Raw genomic sequence first — 27,605 nt, forward strand, 5'->3', positions numbered from 1 at the left:
CTATGTGATTGTGTTGTACAAGGGAGCTTTTAGTAAAACATCACTCACCATTTTCTAAACCGAGAACATCGCACCCTTCAACCCAAAGAAAAGTTGTCTATTTTCTCCAAATAACCGAGAACTACCCCCAAAAACTCATTCATCCAAAAATTTATTCAATTCCATAAGTAACCGTCAGATACACATATAAGATAGTAGTGATAGCGTTACACATTTTATCCCGTACAAAACACATACCAGATCAGGGGTCTATGGAATTGTAAAACATTAGAAACAAGCCCGAGAACATGCCTTTAGTGGACGTATATAAGTTTTTGCTAGGACGCTTAGGTTTTGTTCATCTCTCATACATGAATATACAAATGACTATGGGTATTAAAACAAGCGAAAGTGTATAACAAAACCATCCGTTAGATATATTAGTTAAAGTGTATGGTGTAGGATACATATTTGTGTGTAACACAGAAGAGATGTCGAGAAAAGATGGTAATTTACCATTAAGGAATTGTTTTGCTCTGGTTATGTTTACGAGAATGTAAGACAACTAATGAATTTTGGGTTTAACGTTTGTTTAAACAAAAACTTTCGAAATGAAACAGCTTTTCAACTGTTTTATCATATGAAAAGGGGTTAATATGTTGTGTTTGATTGTTCCTTTTAGTATTTTATATTACAAAGAGTAGTAGCGCCATAGGTTAACAATTGATGTTTCTATTCATATGGGTGAGAAATATAAGAGGTAATATTTGTAATGTAATGTTTGTTGTACATACGTACAGTATAAACAATTTCGACAAATTAAAAGTTTCTATTGGTAGGTAATATGGCGGCGAAAGTAAGTTCAAACAATTTCCAGTTTTATGATAATAGTATTCGGTGTAGAGCTCTAAAGTTTATAAATGAATATTGAGTGAAATTGTTAACTTATAGAAACGGGAAGCATATCGAAATTGTAACATCTAAATCTATTACTTCTTTTGTTGCCTGGTATGCGACAAGAGATTTATTACTTGATTTCTTTTAACATTCATTTATGATTAGACCACGTTATTGTTGGAAACTGGGGAACGAATGACGAAAGATGTTGTTGGGTCGAAATAGTTTTTAATAATGACAAAGAAAATTTAGAATTTAACTTAAGTCTACTACGTGACAAGAATAATTGATTCCAGTAGATCATGCTACTTTGGTTTCTCCAACAGTTGCTAGGGATAACACATGATTAGCAGTTTCTGAAATGTTGAAAGTCAACAGAAACTTTCATTAAAAAGATTTTAATAAATCAGCCATATGATACATAACAGTCAATTATGAAGTCAGTGTAGAAAACTAACTCAAACTCTTTGAATTAATTTCTATGCCGCTCTGAGTTAACTCCTCGGAAAATATTATCATACTCTGTTGAGCTTAGTGGAAAAATGTGTCATGTGTGATGACCATTTTCAAAATGAATCTTTACGTCTGCTATTTGAATTTCATCATGGTACAACTTCAAATAATTATTGTTCTCATCGCATAACGTTTTCATTTCCATAAAGTTATTTAACTCAAATAATTCCATAATAATTAATTAAATCGAATGACTTAAACACACAATGTTGGAGAGGGTCTGTGTGTATAAATACGTTCAGTTCATATATATGTGTATATCGCCGTCATCGTTGTCCATACATGAAATATAACTTGATGTAATACGGTTTGTGCAAATGTAAGTTTATTACATTTATTTTCATATATATATATATATCCACTTGACGGTTGTTTACCGAAAACGAGTCATATGGTATTGTATAAGTGGAATTTAATGAAATGAACTTAGGGTATCACTGTATCATATACACATGCTCGCAGATATACATATTATGTGGATGGATGGATAAACTTATAACCGAATCTATGTTTGATATGTTCATATAATATCGCTAAGTGGGATTCTAATAAATATACTTTACAAAGTGATATGCAGGCATTATTGTATGATATGAAAATTCATTCATTTATATGTACGGAGTATGGATGGATGGATGGATTGTAGAACTGAGCATGGTTTAAGCGATATATGGATTGTACAAATAGATAAATAAAATTGATTGAAATTTAGTAGAGTTTCCATTTAATTTATTAACACTGATTAATTTTATTATTGTATCGGGGTTGATTTTATTATCCAATAAAAGCATTTTAATACTTTTAACACAACAAGATAGACAGGGACGTGATGAGACGTAAGCGTATTACATAGAATTAAATTAAAATGGAGTGCTCAAATGTGGTCAATGTTACAGAGAGCTATTAATTGATGATGCGGCCGCAGATCTAATAATAATCTTAATCCAATAAGAAACTCAAACACCGTTCAACTAGTCTTAGTTAAGTTTTGACGAATTTGAAGCAGAAAATGATGAAAACAAGACCCATGACCACTGTAGAAGTATATATATTCCTATATTTTCCCAAAAATATCTTTAAAATTAAGGAAAAGCTAGGAAAATACGGGAAAATGTTTTCCCAACAAAATATCCTAATTTAAAAGCTGCTGATCGATACTGATGCGTTGTATACACAATACGTTTCTTCCACTTTCATCTATTATTCTTAGAAGATTCTTCAAAAATTTAAATTGAAAATTCCCGAAAATTCATTTAAATAATTTGAATTCTCGAAAATGGCAGGTGTGTTCATGGATAGAATAGCTCGTCGAAACAGAGATTTGAACTATTTGTATGGAAGTTCACATTCAAAGCTTGATATTTTTGTTGTTTTAAAGTGTCTTTTTATCGAGTAACTTCCATCACTTATTACCCAATATTATCTCTGGCCTGAATTTAGATGAACATAGTGAACATGATTAACAATCAATGTAGAAGTTACAATGTATCATCTAACGACAATATCAATCTTGAAATTAAAATCTCACACAACGATTCAAGTTCCACATAAAATATTTCAATGAGATATCAAAGAAGAAGAAAAATCAGGCGCGTAAGCCTTTTACATTTCTAAAGGACAAATAACACTATGTCAACCGAGTGTAAGTAATTTATACTGACAAAATGTTTTTAAATATTAAGGTAAAATGAAATACATTTTATGCATCTTTTGTACATTCATTGATGGGAGACTTAAAAATAATTTTTTTTCAATTTTTTTCATGTTAAATTTTATTTTTATATTTTTTTATGTTTAATTTTAATCTTTATGGGTAAAACATAAAAAATGGATATCAATAAGCGGTGTTGTTATGAGACTTGAGACATTTTTTCGGCAGGTGTGTGTATGCATTTAACAGAGTAATAATGTGGATGAATTGTTATATAGTTATTCAGTTCTTAAGTAATTTATTAATTGATTTGAAAAAAGAAACTTATAATACAGAACATAAAGATAAATTTGTAGCAGATGCCTATAGGGCCAGGGCAGTATGTTATGCGTATACTCATTACATCCTTGAAATTATCTACAGTAAATTCGAATCAACTTTATTGTTGACCTCATACAACTGGACAAAAATATGCAAGAGGTAGCAATTAAAAAGAGTGGCACACGAAAATCAAAAGTTTTTTCACTTCACAAAATTACGATTTTTTACTAAAACCGAATTTTAATAATACGAAGTATCTTTTGGCTGTTTTATCGAACGAAGGCTTGTTTTAAATGGGCAATCCGAGTTTAAAAAAGAGTTTCATTGTAGATAGGAACTATATACTCACTGTTCAACCTTGTTTTTAGGTTAACCAACGAAATTTTAAACATGTATTTGGACACCATTCAAAACAACACAAGGAAAATAGTAAGAAAAGTTAGAATAGTAACCAACCTTTACAGCGATCCTTGTATTACTTCTGGCTTGCTACTACCGAATTCTTCAATCACGATAATACCAAGACATCTAGACCCTCAGATGATAATGTGACGACTGTCATAGAAATAGTACATTACACACCTGCTTCCAAATTTTTATTTTGGCCTGTGAGAAGTTTAGAGCCCGAAACGAAGGCGACAGTATAATCTTGCCAAATTAAAAATTTGGCAGCAGTTAGGTATAGAATACAGTTATCTTCGTGTGCGAGAACCCACCTTACATCGATATAACAGATAGGTAAAATCGGCATCTGTTTTTTGCACTAGCAGATAATATATATTACACACTTGTCACGAAGAAGTCGAGGCTTGCCGAGACTGATAGTGAGAAGTGTGTACTCTATTTTATGACATAAGCGAAAACGAGACAACAATATAGATCTGAAGCAAAGCACCTGGCAGGGTAATAGAGGTTTTTACACGTCAAATAGAGTAGTATTTTGGTACCAATAATACCATTAGCAGCCTTAATGGTAATTTTGCAATGACATTATGAAAAAAAAGGTATGGAAATATTCGCATACTTCGATTAAAGTAGTAATCTATTTTTTTCTATTACCCTGCTAGGTGTTTTGTCTGAAGTGTAATTTTTGAATTATTCTTCTAGTTAAAAATTTTGACATCCGAACACCGCGCGTATGTGATAAAGATTTAAATTTTCGCAATTTTTTGACACTTGCGATAATTTTCATTTTTTGTAGGGTTACGCAAGTAAAATACCTTACGTAATCGTTTGGAGATTGTTATCTTGCCACGAGGGATTATAGCCCTCTTCTTCGGCTCTGTCTACAAAATAAAAATCTCCAAACAAGGACGTAATGTACTATTCCTTCTTTTCTATTCGCTAATGGAAATCAAAATGAATTTCCATTACCTATTCAACTCATACAAGCGCAGAAAACGCAAATTTATACCAATTCTGTTGTCTGACGAATATTATTCACACCGATAGAAAATTGACAAAACCTTCTACATTCAAAATCTGATCGTCAATCATATTCGAAAATGCAAACACCAATTCCACTTTGTGCTGCAGGAACTTCCGTTGTATGTTGTTGAAAATGGAAACTGAATTTCAACATGAATCAAATGAAATTAATTCTATTTCCCAACTGAATAACATAGACTTTAACATACGTTGGTTGAAATGAATGCAACTATTATAAGTGTCTGTTCCATATAAAATCCATCGCCATTTCTGTTAATCTTGACAAATAAATTAAAGGACAATATTTTATTTAGCACAAAAACCGTTCATACAACAGCAATACATTTATTGAACAAATTGAACAATACTCGAGTAGTCTAAAATAAATAAATTACGTTCCCAAAATTATATACCCAATATATTGTAGACACGATACAGATAAATTGCACCAAATAGACATCTGTCCCTTTTCGGAATACAATTCGATGTCTATTTTTATTCATATTTGGTAATGCAAAAAAAAAGAAAGAAAAGGAAATCTCTGTTATTACGTACACTACCGTTTTTGTGCTCTAGGTAAACAACCATTAAGTAGTAAATAGATTTTTTGTCAAACTTTTAAGGACCACCTATTGCTACGAGAATTATATTTATTTTTCCCATTATTTTCATTGTACATTCGTGTTAAAGCATAAAAAACTGAGTCCACATTACAATTCAATGGACGAAAGAACTGCTCTTTTACAATTGATATATTTGATTATAAAATTTTCAAATGACCATAAAGGAGCCCCTTTAATCAAAATTGAAGATGGTATTTATTCTGGTTAAATTTATATTCAGTTCGAGGCATATTCATTATTATTTGTACAAAGTATTTAGAGAGTGGAAAATTTGAAGATAATTTTTGATTTATTAATTTAAGAAGTGTAACTTAGCGAAAGGTTCGACCAATTGAAATGGAGCGTTCTCCGATTTCAAATATCTATGGGATACCCTCTTTGATTTTTTCAATGAAGGCAATTTTTTTCTGATCTTTACCTAACCAAAGTCAAAATTAGAAAACGGTTTTGGAAGCTAATCTGCAGTGAAGTGTTAAAAATGCCCTCTCATTTCATAGAGAGTGTTGCCCCCAAGAAAAATTCGCTCTCTATGCTCTTTCGAAATCGTTTTTCTCGGCTTTTTCTTTCGAGAGTTTGAAATGGGATTGTTTATACCAATTCCTACAGCCACGACAAAAGTATCTAAAGGAGAAAATGGTGCTTTGGTTTTATCAGCAAAATCCTAGCTTTCCAAAAAGTGATCGAAAAACGCTAGAATTTCATCTTCATACTAGTTACTCTTAACCATTTGTCGAATATTATTAAAACAACACTTAATTATCTAGCCTATTATTAAACTTCGACAAATTTCTTTAAACTGAAATACAGGAAGTAATTTAGAAGATAGCATTGTAGGCTCTGACTGATGAATCGCAAATAAAATTTTCAGGATGTTCATTCCACATGAGCATAATATTACTATCTATGAGTATAGTCAGCGCACTTCAAGCAAATGTGATCACAGTCACCAACTGCCAAATATAGAACTATTATGTAAGAAATCGCTTTCTACAGTGTTTCACAGTTGTGCGACACACTGTCAACTTTCAGTACCTTATTTAGAGCACCACTCATGCTTAAAGTGCGTTGATATTGTTGTTAACTTTGATATTTTATGTTAAAACAGAGAAATGACAATGGCGGCTCATACTCCGACTCTCAGAAATTATATTGTTTCTCTGGTTTTCTCTGAATTGGTTAAAGAATTAGTCCATGTCCCAATCAAAGCATTCGATTCTATTTCGAGACAATCAATTTATGGCATTTATGATATAGGAAATCCATTACTACCTTACAATATAATGTTCATCCGAAAAAGCAATCATAACATGTACACTTCAAAATGTATATAATATTATTGCCTTAGCATGTTTCCTTTAATATACAATTCATGTTCAGAATGTTACTTTCGTTTCAATAAGAAACATTATTTGTGTATAACACAACGATACATATGTACGATGAAAAGTGTTAAAATCTAAAATGTTAAATTTCAAAAACCCATTTGATACACGTGCGTCGGCAATAAATTCTAAATCACAAATCGCAAAATTACTTTGTGTATTTTGTAACGTTACAACATATAAACATCAGACGCTAACATTGCTACATTGGCTATTTTGTGCGAGTATTGTATGTATGCCAGGCGTAGAATGTTATGGTGTTAAGAAAAGGGTTTGGATACATCCGTTTTTTCTTTGATTTTTCATAATACCGAAAGAGAAATTGGGGAGTGCTCTTTTCTTGCGAAACGGAAAAACATGGTTCAATATTAGGCAAAGCTGATGTATGTGCTGTGCATTTGTGTTTCTGAATGTAATACCCTCTTCTGTATATAACCAAGCAAAGCTGAGTGTCGTTTCCTGATCGAAAAGGCTTGTTCTGTAATAATCATTACAATTACGAGTTTGCCTTGGAGTTTGCATATGTTTTCTGATTTTCTTTAAAGAGAAGAAATTTTACTACATGTTATTTTCGATGCTACAAGGAGATAATCACCAAGACGTACTTTTAAAAGCGACTTATAATCTAAGGTTAAGCGTTGACGAATTGAGGAATTGTGATATTAATTCTCAACACATTGTCATCAACGAGTTCTCTGGAGGAAGTTTTTTATTTGATTTAAAAAAGGACCAATTTTTTGAAAATATCGTTTTTTTACTGACTGCGCCTTAGTGAGCAGTCTTTTTTATCGCATTTTTAATAAAAAAAAACTTATCATCTGTTATTGACAACAACCTTCAGGAATAACCGATGAGTTTAAACACTCTTCTTTTATAAAGCAAAATGTTTGAAACTAATAAAGTAAAAGATGCGACAGACATTCGGCGATACTTTCAACAAAAGAATGAGCAGATTGAATGATTATATTGCGACACGTTTTGTGGAACACTAAAGTTGTAGGTCTATTTAAAATTTTCTTTTTGTTTCCTGGTAATTTATCAATTAAACTGTAGACAGTTATGTTGGACTATGGCAATAGATTTTCATGCTAGCGATGCGAAAATTCTTATTTTGTTCACTATGAAGCGTTCGTTGTGAAAATCACGTCTTGTTGTCATTCCGAGAGGAGCCATTTTAGGTGAGAAAATAAACATTTTCTCCCCTAAAATGGCGAGGTCAGCCAAATTGGGTGAGAAAATGATCTTTATTTATTTTATTTTCTTCAAAGTGGACAAAAATGCGAATTTTCGCAAAACGCAAAACATTGTGTTCACCTCGGGGAGAAATAGGAAATTCCACCTTGAGTGAATTACAGCTTTCAATTCGCTCTGGCCGCAAACTTTCGGTCTTGGTCGAATTTTCTTTTTTCTCCCCTTGGTTAACAAATAACTATTGCACGGTAGTTCTGTCAAATTTATACGAAATGGTCAACTTTATACAGATGTAGTAAGCTTATACAAAAATAATTTTTTTCTCGCAGACTTTATACTTGGGGCTCTTGACCCTTCCATCTAGAGGTCTAACTACGGCACTAACTCTAGGCTTAACTCTGAGCGAATGATATAAATCATAACTTCATCAAATTTTAATTTATCGTTATTGGATATTCTTGTACTTCTCTAACTTTCAACATCTTAAAAGAAGTAAGAAAACAAAACCAAACCAAAAATCCTTACACACTTTCGCAGTTGGCTATTTGCACTGTGATATCATTTTATTAAAAAATTATAATCACCATGGTCAGCAAAATGACAAAATGTAATTCAGTGTTCCGGTTTCTATGGCCAAGGCATAAACCATTTCCTTTCCGGATATCGCCATTAATAGTGTTCTTTCATAACGAAATAATGCGGTGCGGTTTTCCTCGTTATAATTCGATTTGCCAAAAATTGTTCAGCATCCCACAATTTTATTTCCCGTTAAAAATTCGAAACTCTTTCCCTTCTGGAACTGCCTTCGTGCCTTTAATACAATAAGAGGATAGATAAATCATCGCATAATACACGTTACTCCCGTATAATATTTGAAATTTTTTCCCAAGTCTTCCTGTCCAAGTTATAGACTAACCAGCAAACAAATATACGTCTACATATGTCGACAACTACGACAGTCGGATAAAGCGGAAAACGCTGAATGCAATAACAAAAATATTTTCCATTCATGTTCTTCGTTTTGGTGCGTAAAAATGTATTAATATAAAAATATTGGTATGGGAATGATATTTTCTAATATTAAGTCATGCTTGGCATTGCACAAAGTGTATTTATATTTGTTTTTGCCAAGTTTTCAATTACGTTTATTGGTCAGATTCGGACAGTAGGTATGCACATCTATATCAATGTTTTATGGTCAAACGATTTTATGAAATATTTTTTTCTTCATTATTTGCACAGCTCTTTGACATGCTCAGTTATTTAATAATGAAATATTTTGGGTTTTCGTTGCCATATGACTGCTGACTCAATGAAGGTGAGTGAAAGAAATTCGTTTTTGTTGTGATTAAATGATCCGTGTAACCGGATATATTCGGTACAAAATATGCTTATACCTACCTTTGCACTTCTCTGCTTGCTTCTCTGTCTACGATGTACAGTGCACGATGTACAGTGGTCACAAATAAATTTTGTTTTCAATGTGTTCTCCGTCCAAGTCATTCAAGAAAATTTCGCTGAAAAAACAGATTTGTCGAAGAATTATAGATGCCAATGAATAAAACGTTCATTACCTGACATTTGCCATAATTTATTTTGACAAAAACAGCAACCAATACTTAACTGATTGGGTCAAATCAGCGATACTTCGATGGGCAGGACACGTGGGTCGCAGAAATGATAGCCGAAGAACGCTTTAGAGAACCGCTTTGACAGCAACAGAGCAAAAGATAGACTCCGAAATAGACGAGTTGTGGAGTCAGCCAAAGCTCGCTTCGTACGACTGTTACGTATAAAAGGGTAAAAAGTTTGTTGTCTGCTGGTAGAAGTGATATTCGGAGTGAAAATAAAGGTCATAGTTTTAAGTCTTTATTGATCTCGGCATCGCCTCGGTTAAAAAAAAATATCTAGTTTCTTATGTAACTTACTATTTATAAATCATTTCAGTTTCTTTAAGAGCGTATTATTTCATACATAAAATCAAAACTGTCCTACTTGTTGACGTATAAACAGTTTTGATTGTTTATCTGGATCAGCTGAAGCAAATTCATGCTGAAATTTCACTGCCTCTAACTGTATCATTCAAAAAACAAATTCTAAATTGTTTTGATTTTTAGTACTATAACTTCGATTTGATCGATATTTTAAGCGCTTAACAAACCGACAAATTTGCCTTCTTGTCGTCTGAACACGAAAACATCACTCAAAACAGCATTCATAGAGGCGATCCAAAAATTATTGGTATTGCGTCTTATGAATTGATAGGGGCCTGTGTCAGCCGTTCACTGATGTGCGTAACGGCGTACTTACTCCGCTATTAGTATAATCGAATTTTATGACACCTCCTGTTCACCCTCTTTATTATTTAAAAAGGAACATTGATTCTTCGATCGATAGATTTTATCTCAAACAAACGTTACACGGTTCATACTGAGACAAACAACAGCACATACATCGCGCAACAAATACAAAAATAAATTAATTTCAAAAAAACATCCATTTGTGCTCATAGATGAAATGCCGGTAGTATAAAAACGGGTTGTATTCGAATTTTCATTTGGGGTTTAACAAGTGTGTTGAATACTAATAACGCAAAGAAGAAAAGGGATGCGCCGACGACCATACCATTCACAACATAAATTATCATATAAATCTTGAACGAAAACAAACAAGCGACACTATAAAATGTGTATGATGGGTGGTATGTACGTACACACACACACACGAGCTTCAAGCATATTTTATGTACATATCTATTCGTTTCGGATAATAGTGTATGCCAGTGCGCCACAATTATTTCCGCCATATATAATTTTATTATATTTTATAATCAACATCCACAACGTCTGTGCATGATTTCTTTTATTGTTGTCGGATGATTTATTTATTTTATTTTAATGTTTTTTTTTGTACAAACATCGAGGAAAATATGTTACGAGCCAAAATATTACTGAATTTAAGTATGAAAACACCATTGAACACATAGCTTTTCAAGTCACCAACAACAACGGGAATATAGCGTAAATTATTTGTAAACCCACCGTGCCACCGTTTCTTTACACATCGTAGATAGTATTATTGTTCTGTATAGTAGCATCATTGGCGTTACAAAAGTCTTAACGCCTACGACGTGTGTCGTTTGTTTTGTGTTATTGTTTTCCTTTACTATAAACGAATATAATACGAATGGCAAGCATTGAGCACAGCAAGACAAATGACGAAATTCGCTTTATTTGTATAAATTATGGAAGAAATATGACACAAACAATGTTCAAAATATTTCAAATGGTTGCGCTGACTGCAGAATAATAAGTCATTTTCCCATTACTTAAGTCATCATTATGCATAACATTTAGTTTTGATAAAATTATAGATTCGTGCAGACATCGTTAAGGTGTTGTGTGTTCGACAAAAGAAAGTATTGTGGTGTAGGAAGACCACCAATACCAATTTACTGGAAGTTGATTTTAGTCTTCATATGTCGAAGATTCCATTTTCTAACTTGGGAAGTGTTGCGTGCAACATCCTATTCTCTTCTTTTATATCTTGCAGTAACATACATGATGTTTTACTTCATTGTTTAACCTGTTAAAGACGGCAAGCATATGACCAGTATGCTATTACTTCCATCGATCAAAGTATCTGTTGATTTCAAATCTTGTACTTCAATTTTTTTAACACGCATTTTACTAAATAAAGGATCATTTTTGTAGCTTGTCATTATTTTTCTCATCGTTGTCGATAATAGATGAATAGACGCATGTGACTGAGTGATTTCGTGGTAGTTGTTTGTATAAAAAAAAATGAACGAGTGTGTGCTTTGCGACGAGCGAAGCGAGTCCCATAATCACCACGAGTTTTATTTTTGTTCAATATATAACAATAAATTTTTTCAACGCCTATTTATAGCATACAATATGACTTAAGATCGTTTGAAAATGTAAGACTATGCTCGCCTTGTTTATTCTAAAAATGTGTTTTGAATAAAATAAAAGGATTGCGCAATTTCTAAGAAAATAAGTCATGGTCCCAGTTTTTATGGGATTTTATACACGCAACTGTCAAGTTACGAATATTTAGTGTTACGATCGCATGAGAATTGATGCACAGTTTTATGATATTTTTGTAACAATCGCAAAAATTTATTGACAAAATTAGTCAGTCAAGGGATGTGACCCACCCATAAGGTGAAGCCGTCCTTTCCTTTAAGATTTAGGATTGATATTAACTGTGATTATTCTCCGCGGCTTCAACTTTGATCTTCCATCGTTACAAGAAAACTTCACTTTCCAATTCACTCACTAGTTTTAATCACATATGAGGTCTTCCAAAACGTAGACAGCTCGAGAACGATTTCCTAATGAAATTCATACGTTCCATGTTCACAGATCTCAACCGTTCACAAATTTTAAAATTTATTTAAAAATAATAAAACCGACACAGAAGCACAAACGGAATGAGTCAGACGTTCCGATATGCATATATGTGCAAAATTAAATGGTTTAAATAAATCTATTCGGCTCAATTCATTGTCGCCGTTGTTAATCCGATTAGTGGTACAAAACTTTTGATCCCGATTCGAGTCAGGTTTTTCTGGAAGATTATTCGTATTTTCTAATAATGTGATTAAAACTTAAAGAGTTAGTCCAAATTTAAAGTAAACAAATAATAAAAACGATGCATTCATACAATACGACTATTGAATGGAGAGAGCAGGTAGCGTTTGCGGCTCGAAGGTATTTTAGAAATTTAATTTGAAAGAATAATAAGAGACAACACAACATTTTCAATTCAATGTGATGAGATTACTTTTTAAAAAAAATTGCAACTCAACAGAGATCATTTACTTAGGACGTATTTCACACTTGCACATTAATTGTCCAGAATCCAAGCTGCAGAATCGAATGAGATAATGTAAGTTTCGCTTTGTTCTACAATATTTTTGTTGTCGTTTTTCTTCTTAAAGCCATTTAATTTCTACGAAATATTTAGATGCGATCGTGACTCGAATTCAAATGTATCAATTGCGACGATTCCCCCATTAAAATATTGATTTAATTGATTTAACTCTATTAGAATTAAATATTCGCTCATATTATGCAAAAAAGACAACCAACTGGTATACAATAATAATGCATTTATATGTTGAATGTGGTGGTTGTAACAAGCCTTGAATTGAAATTAACTGAATCGATGCACATAGTGCAGAGATCATATTTTATTATGAAATCGATATTGGCTGAACATTAAGTTTTATTTATGCAAAATTATACTTAAATCGTTGTTAAAGAGATGTGTAGGAGAGAAATATATTGTAGAGATAATCATTTCTTTAATTGAAACGTTTATATCGCAACATTTTGTCTGGTTATTGCATTGAGATAAATTAAGTGGTTACATTCCAATTATCGCCAAGATTGTTATGCGAAAACGTCGGTAGTGCTCGGCCAGATAGTTTTTTTTTTGTTGTAGGAGAAAATCTTAGAGAACTTGGAAACATTAATGTCAACTAACAAATATAGATGATATACCGGATTGGTCTATAAAATATGGATAGTCACAGAATTTTCAAAACATTTTTATAGATCTTTAAGGCATCTTAATAAATCAGCATTATTATCATATTATCATCGATTATTACTCCTTTTTGATTGATGCAAAATCTTTTACTTCATTTATTTCATCATGCAGTTTGCTATTATAAAAGAATTTTAATTTCTAATTTCTAATTGTTGTTATTGCTGGTCTGGTAATATTAAATTACTAAGCTGATGTATTGCTTTGTTCCGACCAATGTTGAACTTTAGGCAGTGCTTGTCCTTTATTTTTTCGATGATACTGATAACAGGTGAAAAATATTTGCACCTGAATCATGACTCGAAATTGTGAATGAATGAGAATGTGAACTATTTACGCTTGTGCGTTTAAACGTTGCTTCGGAGTGGAATGACTTATACTGGGTTTATTATGTAAGACAATATTCCACATCTAATTTTACCAACCAGTAAATCGTGGGCACGACCTAACTTTATAATTTGAGTATAGTTGCGGAATGTTTGGTGGCTGCAACAATGCACACACTGAATGACTGATATGACGTCGTACCTCGAATCCAATGAATTTGTATTCATCTAGCTTAATGCCTACATTTAGGCGAGCTATCCGAAATGTGCCTAACTTTTCTTATAAAAAATTTGCATACTTTGAGGCGTGATTCGGAATTAAAATGTGTTAGTGGTCCAGACTGATATTGTTATTGGCAGTCTTACAGCCAATAGGTCTTAAAACTCAAAAACAAAAATGAGATTTTCGCTAAAACATTACTTCTACTTCTACATACAAACTCCATGCAGTCAATTTGTAATTTACTCACAGTATAATCTCAACGATAAAATGCTAGACAACCAAGCACTGTCGTGTTTCTATGCGATATAGTTCGGTGTAATTCATATTCCTTGATCGTAATTTATAATCTTCTGTAAATTTTGTATTGGTCCAAATTCTTCTAATTCCTTCTGATAACTTCATTTTACAAAAATCTCTTAATTTTCGTTAGTTTCTCTAGCTGGTAACTAGCCCACACGCATAGCGCTCACCAATAAATTATTGTGAATAGAGGAATTTCTCAACGAGAAAAAAAAATTGTCTCCAATTTTCCTTTATTCCATTCATATCCGGCAACCTAGAGTCATAAACTCATTCATAAAACCCCTAACCAATATCCTTATTTTGATAGATAAAATGAATGATGATTCTAAATTTTCATAAAAACCAACATAAGTTTTTCGAACAATAAAGAAATCCTAAAGATGTTACCAAGTGTGTTTACAAACAAACCAACATCAACAATAACAATGGAAAAACTTCTATTTTTTTCTCTCTTCTTCTTCAATATTTTTATTTACATTTTCATCCATGCCCAAGCATGCATTCTTCAATACGTAAAATATTAGAAATCGAAATGAATAAGATGTGACCATCCCTAACAATAAATAAATATATATATTATGTGCTTAATACACAATATTATTGAGGATAAAGGAATTCATATAATATATATTTTCTGCTGGATCACATGGTGTGGTCCTTTTAGTGTCCCATGAGATCATTTCCAATATTTATATTTACGAAAAACGTAACGACCATTTAAAATGTTAAGGTGTTGAATTGGTTATACCACCCGATGTGATAGTTTTGACACACTGTATGGAACGCTTCAGATTTATTAGTGTTTTTTTGCTTGCTTGCTTGTTAAACGATGCTCTCTGCTGCAATAGTGCATTTTGTTGATGAGATATTGTAAAATACACAAAGATAGCTCATATTAATGTAATGGAACCTACCTGGATGACGGTAAAAAAAAGGTTTTAATATCTTGACTTATTAACATGTCTAATAAGTGTAATTTTCCAAATAAACTTTTTTTTTCACCATGAAAGACTCAGCGGGATTTTATTCCTTCTCCTTTTTGTTGCTGTTACATTTGAAGATCATTCCTAAGTAATCAGGGAAAGCTGCCTCGAGTCAATTCACATTTAACATCTGCAGTTTTGATAAGTTTATTCGAAATGATTCAACGATTTTGTTGTTGTTGCTGCTGCTTCAAATGGTTTTTTTTTCTACTACTAAAATGAATTGAATATTTGTGCATTGATCAACGTTTTGAATGGAACCGGAACTTCTTCGATTGGTCTAATTGAACACGTGTAGGTTATTTTTTAATGGTCATATTGAAATTAGCTGAGCAGTTATACCCCCTGCAAGTAGTGTCTATGTAACAGATTTTGTCGAAACAGTGTATTGTTCATTGAGCGTAAATTAAACGGAACCGTTTTTGGTTTTAAATGCAAAAATAAAATCATAGGTAGCGCATCATTTCCAACAGCGTCGTGACATAAACAAATTATTAAGCTAACCACCTCTACGACTACTGTTCAGGCGGTGAAAATGCTAACATCAGAGCAATTTCCTATATATTAGTTCTTCCTGAGAAAAAATTTTTTAGCTAATTATGACGATCTTATAAAATTGACATCAAATACAAAGCAAAGCCGATCATACGTGTGTATGACGAATTCATCACACCATAATCATAGTCTCAGTACCTAGACTGTCACGCCTGAGCAATCCTGCTCCCAGCACTGAGTAGACAAGTGTCAAATTTGGAGGCTTCAGTGATAAGAGCTACCGCTTAGGAACAATGGGAACACAGTGCCTTCTGTGATTTCATCAGCCTCCGAATATTTTCTATGTTCATGCTAGAAGCAGTGCTGTGCGAAAAGTCGAAACTAGTCTCTAGGTTAAAATAAACACATTAAAGTCAAATTTATGAGTTCCGAAAGTAATCATCAAAAGACCTTGTTGTGGTAATTTTGACTCTTAAAAAATCCAAGGTTCTGAAAGAACAGGTTAAGACAATTCTGACATGATCACGAAGGCGGTGGCACACAAATTTTGACAAATAGATGCTTTTTGTTGAACTCACTCATTACAGATTGTTTGAAATGTCCAAAGTATATAAACACTGAAGGTAGTGCAGACCCTCAACGGATCAGAGAAATTACGGATCCAAACTTTCAGGTGAATTTATTGCCTTCAGTGCTTATATACTTTGGACATTTCAACTCGATAAAAACATTTTTTAAACATTCAAGTATCTGAGACTTTTAAATGTTCCTCATCTGCTATTGACAACGGCAGTAAGCAAATATGTCTGGTTAGTGCTATTTTATATTGTACAATGAATGCTAAAACTATTGAAGTAGAAGATTTTACATCTAGCGTTCAACACATTTCAAACAAAAGATGTAACAGATTTACGATCCAATATTGTCGTTTCTGAAAGACTAGGCTATGATGCTACGATAACATGAAAACATCACGATAAACAAGACTCCTATAAATTACTCCTATAAATCTTGAGTAATTAATTTCGCTATATAGAAGAAAACAGAACCGTCATCATCGATCATTCTCTGTGATGTTATACAAACATATCATTTTTACGATTCAAAAATTTCCATTTTTTATTCAATTCACCAAATCTTAGACATTATTTCATCATCATTAACATAGGAATCTCAACTCTCAATTACATCTGTAATTATACAATTCCAGATTTGTTTCTTTGTTTTCTTTAATTCGGTCAATTGTTAAAAATAAGATACAAGAAAAAAAAAACAGAATGAAAAACAAAACAACAATTGCATAAGTAGGTATAAAACTTGTTATAAATCAAAACAACATTTAATACGGGAGCGTCACTTTTTAATCAGACAAGAAGACTTTAATGTTATGCATTCTTGCGGCTAAAAGAAAAACGCCGTAACAATATTACAAAATTCATGAAATTAATAACAAGAATTTGATGTTAAGTTAAATTAAAGTGAAATAAAAAAAAAGCAAAACAAACAAAAGAATTGTTAAATACAATTAATTTTGCATCGACAAACCAATTATTAAAATCTCATCAACTGTGCAGTTTGTTTTTAATTTTTTTATGAATAATTTCATGTTTTTTTGTAGTTTCGTTACTCTTTTCTCCTTTGACTTCCTCTGTATTTAGCATCTTATACCATAATAACGAGCGTATTATTACTTACTTATTTACGTTTAGAGTGCATACATTATCCGAATCATATCTTTGTACAAATCTAATATGTTGTTTCACCTGTTTTTTTATTTTCATTATTTCTTTCATATGTCATGTCATATCAATTTGACGTTTTTTTTTATAAAAAAAAGAAAAGAAATTCACGATTTTATGGCAGCAATTTACATAAACTAAAGTGATATACTTTTCCACCTCATTATTAAGTTGTATTTCGAATTAAAAGTTTGTTAACCCATGATGGTACGGTAGTAAGTAATTAGTTTAGTTCATTACTAAATAAGGGCCGTTTTGAGATATGTATGTTCATTTCCTTATTGGGAGAACTGCTTTCGAAATTTGTTTCAAGAAGAAAAATACCAAAATCCTTATCAAATAGTGAATATTCTTTACGATTATAGTCATTTGCATCGACAACCTTAAACTAATCGTCTAAGTCGACCTCGACAACAAGAGCAAACAATTAGCTAGTGTTCTCTTATTAAGTTGTCTATGATAAAAATATTGAAGTAATAGATTTTGTATCAAAGACTGTTAATTTGGAATGGACAAATGAGTAGTGCCGTTTTTTTGTCATGAAACATTTTCTACAAAATCACAAATGGATATACTGAAAACAAGTTCAATCTCCCTTAGCCTGAAAACTACTGAGACTGATACTCAATCGTAATAGCACATATCCCACGCGTCTATGGAATAATCTGTTTTCCTTCGAGTCGTTCAAATGAAATTAGACGAGTGAACGAGTGGGATATCCCCTGAGGGGGCGTCGAAAGAAAATGAAGAAAATGATGATGTTTATTGTCCACTCGGCCTGCGGCCTCTACACATCTAGTGCCTAAAAAAGCATTTATCACTCGGTTGTATAAATAACTATTTCAAGGCTACGTGCGTGGTTAAATTTCATTACATAACTCGAACTAAAATTGAAAAATCACACCACACGCCGATTTTTCAACTTTTTATTTCTTGATATGCAAATGACTCACTTTTCTACAACTTTATGGTACACACTTTGCTCTAAATACTTTCACCAGATTGATGCAAAATCTTTTGCTTTATGTGTTATGACACAGAGTTTGCCTTTGACGCATCAACTATTTTTGTTGTCGCTGTCGATATCATATGATTGCCGTCTGTATTACGTTATGTATCTGACCCTCTGTAGCCTATACCCTATGCCGTTGAATCCAACGAATGTGGAAAAAAACATATGGTGAAATGGCTTATTTTACTAATTTTATATTACATACTATCTGTAATGAGCAGAACATATTCAATTTTAGTGTATTATTGTATCCTTGTTTGGCCATTGTTGATTGAGTTTTGTAGGCCACCAAGGGCAAGGATGAACAAGTTTCCAAATAATGATGATTTTTTACCTCTACAACGCACTCATTTTGCATTCTTTTCTCTTTATAATCAAAATAAACATAAAAAACAAATATTTACAGACATTCCACAGTGCATTTGCATTTCCTTTGATAAATAATTTTTATTTCTTCAAATTAATTGGATAATTTAATCAAACGAAATCCCAAAGTTTATTTACCGAAAAAATCAATTTCATAAAATGTGTAAAATGCAGAAATCAAATCCACTTTTACTGTTAAAAGCCAAAAGTGCTAACCCATCACACTTTCCTACGAAAACCTTACGTCTATACATTATTTTACGTTAAAAGTAACAAGAACAAACAAGAAAAATTTCTTTTTAAAAAGCAAAACTATGTTGTTGCAAGATAATACATCACTTGGCATATGTCAACAGCTAATGAAAACCAAAAACAATTATTTGATTTTAATTGATTGGTAAACTTGAACATAACGAGAGTAACACACCTAAACACAATGTGTATAGCCATAGAGCCGTGGAGATGTGTGTATTTATATAGACATATATTTGAGATACCAAACATTAGCTGAAGTATAGAATGTGTATGGTGAAAAGTTCGTTATCCTTTGTCATTTAGAACTATTTAATCAATCAGACATCACTCTAACAGCTTAAGAAGTAATAGCTAGTCGCAGGAAAACTAATGTAAAATTGATGTTTTATCTACTTTTCGTTTATACAATGTTCGTACAGTGCTGTTGTGTGTCGGATGAACAAGAATACGTATACAATATGTCACGACAACTGTCAATGTTGCATATATATGTACACCACTTTCAGTTAGATATATATATATATACAATGTTCGTACCATTTATAATTAAATATATTCTTTTCAAGCGATGAAAAAACTACAACATACTTGCAAGAAACATCATAGAGAATTTATAAAAACATTAATTAGAAGTAAAGGAAGCAAAAAGAGACGAAAAAAAAACAAACAAACACCGAACAACTTTTTAACACTAAAACGACAACATCCTCTGGAAGTCTGTGATGATTAAATGTTTTATAATAATAAATTCCGTATATGTTTCTGTATTAAAATCAACAAGGTATAACCGAAATTTATATATTGTCGACATATAAAGTGGTTAATTAACCACATTAAAGAATTGCAGGAAATTAGGCCAAACCGTATTGCAACATCTAAATGTACCGGCTTCATTATAATAAATCACAAAACTTGTGAAGAAGTGTAAGAAGTGCGTATATCATACCCATAATATTTTCTTTTTATTTTAAATCAAAAAGATCAAGCAATATAATAAACACATATCAGATGAATTATTCTGGCACGGGTTGAAAGATGTATCAAAGCTGAACGCAATTTAAATTGGAAATAATATGACAGAAATAAATATTAATTGAGATGTGATACTCTTACAATCTTATTGGAGCAACGTTTCATTTAAATAGCTGTGTTAGTTTTGCGCTTTCATGCAAAATTTCCCTTTTAATTATTTTGTTCGGCCGTATTAAGGAAAATTTCGTACACGTAGTAGATATGCCTTATGTTAAGTACGTGAAGTTTCATTTTATCTAAAGGTTAATAATTCGGTGAGTCACAATCACGACTAAATGTTGCATCCATCTTTACTTGGTTCTAACGATTCTATGGGATTACGTTTCACTCTAAAAAAATTTGGACTACCGGACCTTATGATTTTGACTGCTTTTCACCAATAAGAAGAAACTTATTGTGATTTACATATTTTGTATTATGAACATACCAAGAGGAACTAGAGATGACTGACTTGGATATTGTAAATAGCAACTCCGTAAACGTATTGTTTGCTCGTTGAGATTGATTATTATTTATCGACAGCTACGAAAAAAAAATCGATGACGGTGATAACGGCGTTTTCAAATAGTAAAATATGTGTCTAAAAGACTGAAGTGATAGATTTGAACAACTTTCGTGTAAACTTGGTTGATCTGAGGCGAAGTTCACTTTCCATTTATTTCCGTTTATTGTTATGAATTTTCCATGATTTTGAGTTCCCTAGGGTCTTGTCAGAAGTGGCTTATTACATCACTAGGGAAAACAAGAGTATTGGTTTAGGAGTTTCTATCATGTAAAATCCATAAAAAAATCGGGATAAAAATGATAATACACGTTTTCGCGAGGGGGAAACAACACGAGCGAATGGTCGGACAGGCTTCGGCCGAATAAAAGTAAACAATGCGCGAATAAAGGGGAACTGTAAGCAAATAATGGCAAAATATTGGGCGAATAATGTGCAAATGGTCGAACGGTGGAGCAAGATATTCCATTGTTGTTTCCCTCTCGCGTTTTCATGTGAAGTTGGCTGATCCCGAGGCGAAGCCGACTTTTTAACCTTTTATCCCATATAACAAAGCAGTGCATGAACTGTGAAAAGTAGGCTTTTTGACACCTGTAGCATGTAAATGACTATTTTATGCAACACTTTGAACAAAAGAAGTAGCAGACTTTATTACTGATTATACGGTGATCTGCTTGCCGTTTCCCAAAGGTGAACACGTAAAAGTGGCTAAGAACAAGTGAGGAACGTCGTATTTTCCATTACTGTACGCTTAAATCTATTAATTTCATTCGACACACACAATTGAAAAATGACTGCATTAGGAACGCATTGAAATTGACGGTATAAAGTTTCACAATTTCTATTTAGGAACATACATTAGGCATTCAATCAAAAATCACAATTCAAATACAAATATTTGTATAAATCAGGTAATTAGGTGTAAAAAGGCTTACCGATTCGTCATGATCATCAACTTGTTACGAGTATTTTTATGCCGCATAAGTCTAATTCACATTATGTTAAGCCATGCTAAGCCCGAAAAAAATATAATTCAAATTTTGGTGCTTGTTAACAAGTCTCTTTTGTTATTGATTGATTAATAATAACAAACCGACACATCAAGAAAGACTACAATATTAATATTTAGTTACACTTATAAAAATACCATCGTCAAAATGTTGGATAATAATTGCTATTCGTCTTATTATATTATTATATCTTCAAGCCAATGTGCATACTTATGACTCTAGTTGTGTATAGTATTAACATACGTAATACGTAATCTTAATAATACCTGCTACTTAACTCATCAATAATGTGAGAAAAAATATAAATAAATTTTGATATTTAGCCAGTCCAAAAATGGTTTCTTATATAAAAATTGTCTTGTTATTTTATCATTTGCTTGTTACTTATAGATGATCATTTGAATGATGGCAGAAGATACATTACAATTTATCTTTCTCTCACTCTTTTGCTCTGATACATCTTGCCTTACAATCAGATTGCACTGAATGTTTAGTGTATTATAAAAGTCGAGGTATGAAATAGATAATGAATAATATACGAGAATTTAATGGATCGTCTGAGATCTGATTAATGATGGAAATGTGATGGACATTCTCCATTATTTACAAAAGTCAAGTGAGAAATAAAATTAATTTTGTCCATTGTGTAACTGGTAGACACAAAAAAGAAAAGAAGAGATTTTTCTTAATGTTTTTTCGTTCTTGTTTATAGATATCGATTTTTTCATAAAAAAAAACACTTTCGTATTACCAATGATATTCAAATGAAATAGTGAAAAAAAAGTTCGTTCGAAAATATTGATAGACGGATCTGAGACTATGAGAAACGAATACAGTCATAATGAAAAAAAAAAACACATTTTCCCACACCTCAAATAACAACTTTCCATTTCCAATTGCATTTTTAATAGACGAAGCTTTGTGTGACTTTTATAATACACCTCTCCAATTTATGGAGCTATCAGCTAGCGGGCAGGGCGTGCCTAACACGTTGAAAATTCGAAAAGTTGACTCGTCAGACCCACCAACAAAAATTTTACTTTTCAATTCCATTCTTCATGTGGTTCCTAATACCTTCATTTTGACCCCAATTTGGATTTTCTGCGACGTGTGCTTGCCTTACTATACACTAGAGTACCTACCTTGTAGGACTAGAAAAAAAGTGTGTTTCGTACTGGGTAACAAAGTTATTTGGCATAGGTTTCAAACCTCGAACTGGTCTGATGAAGTAGTAGATTATGTTTGCTTCTTCATTGCATGTCTGCTTGCCGTCTGTGAAATCATAGTAAAGTGTGTATCAAATTGACAAATGATAGAAATGATTCGTCTTGTGAAGCGTAATATCAAACGGCAACTACCATAGAGCACTGTTCTCACACTAATATATGTGAATCACCAGGCCAATCTTGCATTTTTTTTTTGTGCGAATAAATACACGAATGTAATGCAAGCGAAGAAATCTACAAACATATCACTCGGCTCAAACATTCGTAAATTAGGATAAGTGATAACTTGCTTTTTTGTCTCCGACTGAGGTTCGATGACTCCTATTGTTTCGAAAGATAATCGTTTAACCATAACGTTCTATTAAGTGTGAAAGAATGACCCTTTACTTAAATAAGAAGATAAAATTCTGAAAGTATAGCAAGTCTGACAAAAAATAACCCAAAGAATTTCGCGATGATAATTTTTAGATAAAATGTTAACGCATCGGCAGAAAAAAATGGAGAATTTCGTTGCCTTATCAAGTAACGCAAATTGTGCCTTGAAACATTATTGCCGCGAACACGATAGTATAACTAAATATTTTGTCTTTAATTGTAGTTTAACATATCCAAGTGTCAAATAACGCTTCGCTGTAGGTACTAATGTGAATTTATATTAAAATACATCTTGTATCATGGTTTGGAGCGTAATATTTAGGTTTAATATTCTTCATTCTCGTATTCACACATACATCGTGGGTATTTATTTTCATAAATGCATTTGTTGCACTTTGCTGTGTAATGTTATGAAATTCAAATCAATGCGAAATTAAATTTTATGCGTAGATGTACAGAAAAAATGTTTTGAAGAAAAACAAACGAACTTCCGGCGTTTAATATGATTTTTTTATAAGCTGGCATGTGTAACACTTAGCCAGACATTCATGATACATGACGAATTAGTTTTAACGAATTGATTGACTGGAAATGTATACACATCTTGTTGAATCATCATCATGCGGTGTGTGGTAACACTATCATCAGTAGATACTGCAATATTACCATTATGCATCGTGTATCATGTATCGTTTCGATTCTAGAATGAAAATAGTTGAGTGTAATCTGGATTCAAGGATTCATGTCATATTTGAGAATAATTTGGATAATTTCATAGAACATATTACAGATTCTAAATTATAAGATGTAACAATTACAAACCAATCGATGCTATTCTTTCCATATACATTACCAATGTTGCGACATTTGCGTATGTTTGAAATAGAGATGGAAGGAAGTAAGGATCCAAGATGGAATGTTAAGTGTGTTTGATACAAAGATAAGAGTTTTATGATGCTTCTTCAATTGAGAAGCAGGAACCCATATCAAAGATCCTTTATTCTCTAATTCCTGACTAATTCCTTTAGTACTTTCAGGTAATTTCCTTGTTTTAGATGAGAAGTCGTTAAGGCATTTGCCATCTGATGATGGAAGATTCTCATGTTGGAGTTCATGATAACGGGAGGTGCGAAACCAAATATTGGTGTAAAATGGACAATTCTAAGGATATGCACAGTACACCAGTCTTAGGTGCCATACCACAAGAACAGAAAGGGTTGATGTACCGATATATTCTGTTTGGATGATAGTTAAGCTTGCAGTGGTTCGTGGTCGTTATGTCCGATCTCGTAAGTTTTCTACTCTAGGATTTCGACACATTTGGTGAGTATGAGTGAATTTGAAGCAATTCAAAAAATTTGAAATGAAGCCATTTTTTAGGTTTGCAATTCTTCAACCTCTTTATCAAATCTATTACTTGAATTGATCTAAATATTTACTACATATTGGAATAAAGTCTTTCACTTCTTTTGTTTTAACATTTAATTTGTTACAATTAGCTAGAGTTCATCGCTTATTTTGGTCATTGTAATGTGTAACCAGCCAGTGTAACAGCATGAATTCAGATATAAAGAATTTTCCTATTCTTCAATCACCAGGAATATGGAAGAGTCCTACCGGCACCCACCAATTAAAGATAGATTGAACTTACATCTAGACAAGTGGATTGTTCAAAACGATGTACAATATGTAACTGATTTGTAACGGATGACTCACTCGCCCAGGCACCGTTCAACATCAATTATTAAATAATTATGCGATGCGTCGCAGTAATAAATGAATAAAAGACGTGCGGATTTTGTTCGTATTCAGTGTGTCGTATGTAATCCCGATAAACATTAATCTGCAGTCAAGTTGCCTATATTATATGCCTGGTGCTTAATATTTACCATTTAAACAAAGATATGTTCAAGAGTGTTCTGCTTTACACCAATTATTAAGACTAACATTCCATCCAAAAACAGATTTAATCCTTCTTCACAAAAGGAGCGAAATGCTGTACTATAATAATGTACAGAAGAGCACACACACACGATACTGAAAATCTAAATTGTTTTGGATGTCTATATGTACCTTCTTTCATAAACCCGAATTTAGCGATGTTCTATTGAATTTTGATACACATATTCAACAAAACGTATGAAAGGTTAATTTCTATTATGTGTAGTATGACTATTATCTAAAATGTCTAACGACAAAATCCACAGACTTACATGAAATTTCATGTTAATATGTATGTGGAAGGAGAGGTGGAGAAGATGTGGTGTTTTGAAGTCTTTTGGAACAGGGCACAGTTTGCACAAGATTTTATGTATTAACTATGTGGGCTTAACATGGTTCTCAATTCAATGGAAATGTAAAAGTCGATATTGGTAGAGTATGACAGACCAATAAATTCTCTCATTATTACAATTTGGAATTCACAGAAACACTCGAGATGTTAGTTGTTCCTATTTACTATGATGTAAATTAGCTTTCCTTGTATTTACAGATTCGGACTAGTTTTTGAACGAAAAATCATTTGCTACATAATGAGTCAATCTGTTACTTCGCTTGTTTCAAGTGCCTCATAGTGTTAGGATATTTAGATGGCAGAAGTCAACAGACAAAAGTGAATGGACACACATCAGACCGTATTGCGAACGACCTTGGGGTCCCACAAGGATCCGTTTTAGGCGTCATTTTGTTTGTGTTATACGTGAACGATATGCCTCGTCAGCTACACAATGCATTCATAAACCTTTTCGCCGATGACACGTTGATTTACCTACACGGAAAAGATATTGATGCAATGCGAAACGAAATGAACATCGAACTCGAAAGAATTAACCAGTGGTTGAAGCAGAACAAGTTCAAGCTGAACGTTAGCAAGACAAAAGTGATGGTGCTGGGAAACGCATTGATGAAATCTCCGTTGACCTCACTTATAATGGACGGTGAAGTGGTGGGAATTGAACGTGAATACAAGTACCTTGGAGTGATGCTGGACGAAAAATTGAGCTTTAAAGCAAACATAGACTACGTTTGCAAAAAAGTGGCGAAGAAAGTGGGAGTCCTGTCAAGATTGGCGAGAAACCTTACCCTCAGTGCAAGGATGAGCATTTATAAGTCGGTAATAGCCCCTCACTTTGACTACTGTGCATCGCTTCTTTATCTTTGTGATTTTAATAGCTTTTGCTAAATAAATGAATAATCTAATCTATACCAATTCTTGTACCTGTTTAGTTATGTATACTATAAACTATACATTTCTTTTATATAAGACGATCCCAGGAAGAGATCATTTATTTTTAACGGCGTTGTTAATAACAAATGAATGATTGTCATGCGTCATAGGATTTTGTATTGATTGTCTAATTTATCATCAACCATGGCGTCAATTTTTAATTAAATTACATGTTTAAATTTAAAGGCGTTAATTGGTTTGGTTCACATTTGATAATAGTGAATTGACTTGGAGTAGACAGCAAAGGTATGTTAGCGTTTAGAATAGACTATGCCAATCAACTTTAACCAATGATGTCATTTTCAAGGTCCTCAATAGTGGTGACTTTATCACTATTTTATTTAACCGGAAACGCGCACACATTCAAATAAAAGCATTTCCGCCAAAAAATCGTTTTTTAAATTAACGGTCAAAATAATTTCAGTTTTGTGGTGTCACTTACGACTATCTTCACAACAGACATGTCAATAATTTTTGTTTACCTGAATGGCAACATATTTTTGTATGTTTTATTCGCATTTTACCAACTGAATTAGCACGAAACTTATTGCAGAGAATTTCTAGGCCCATAAAATTAAGGAATTGAACACTGAATTGCACAATCGACACCACATTACTTTTAAAAATGAGATTTTCACAACACCCACAAAGTTTGACCAAATTAATTTGTCTTTAAAATTATTTCGGAGAATTTGTCCTAAATTCTGTTTAAGACACTAGCATGAGCACACTCGTAACTATTTTCTGGACGAAATTTAAACTGAATCACTTCGTTTTACGCGAAATACTACAAATTTTCGACACGAACTTGTTTGAGATTAAAACTTTACTGTGGCGTTTTGACATTTCATCAAAACAAAATTCAGTGAATCAGTCAAAACTGGGTGAACTGAGTGAACAATACTACTGTAATTGTAAAGTGGCAAACTTAAGACCTTATGTGGAATTTGGGTAGAAAATGGCGCAAATC

At 32.5% G+C, this 27,605-nt stretch overlaps 1 long non-coding RNA gene across 1 annotated transcript; it reads left to right on the top strand.

Moving 5' to 3' along the window:
• Positions 1–3,898: 3,898 nt before the first annotated feature.
• LOC119080821 lies at positions 3,899–27,586 on the top strand. Its single transcript, XR_005088380.1, has 4 exons — positions 3,899–3,909; positions 4,293–4,296; positions 4,674–4,676; positions 26,891–27,586. It is a non-coding gene; the product is annotated as an uncharacterized LOC119080821 (long non-coding RNA).
• The last annotated feature ends 19 nt before the right edge of the window (positions 27,587–27,605 follow it).

Source organism: Bradysia coprophila, unplaced genomic scaffold, assembly GCF_014529535.1.
Source record: "Bradysia coprophila strain Holo2 unplaced genomic scaffold, BU_Bcop_v1 contig_350, whole genome shotgun sequence".
NCBI lineage: Eukaryota > Metazoa > Arthropoda > Insecta > Diptera > Sciaridae > Bradysia > Bradysia coprophila.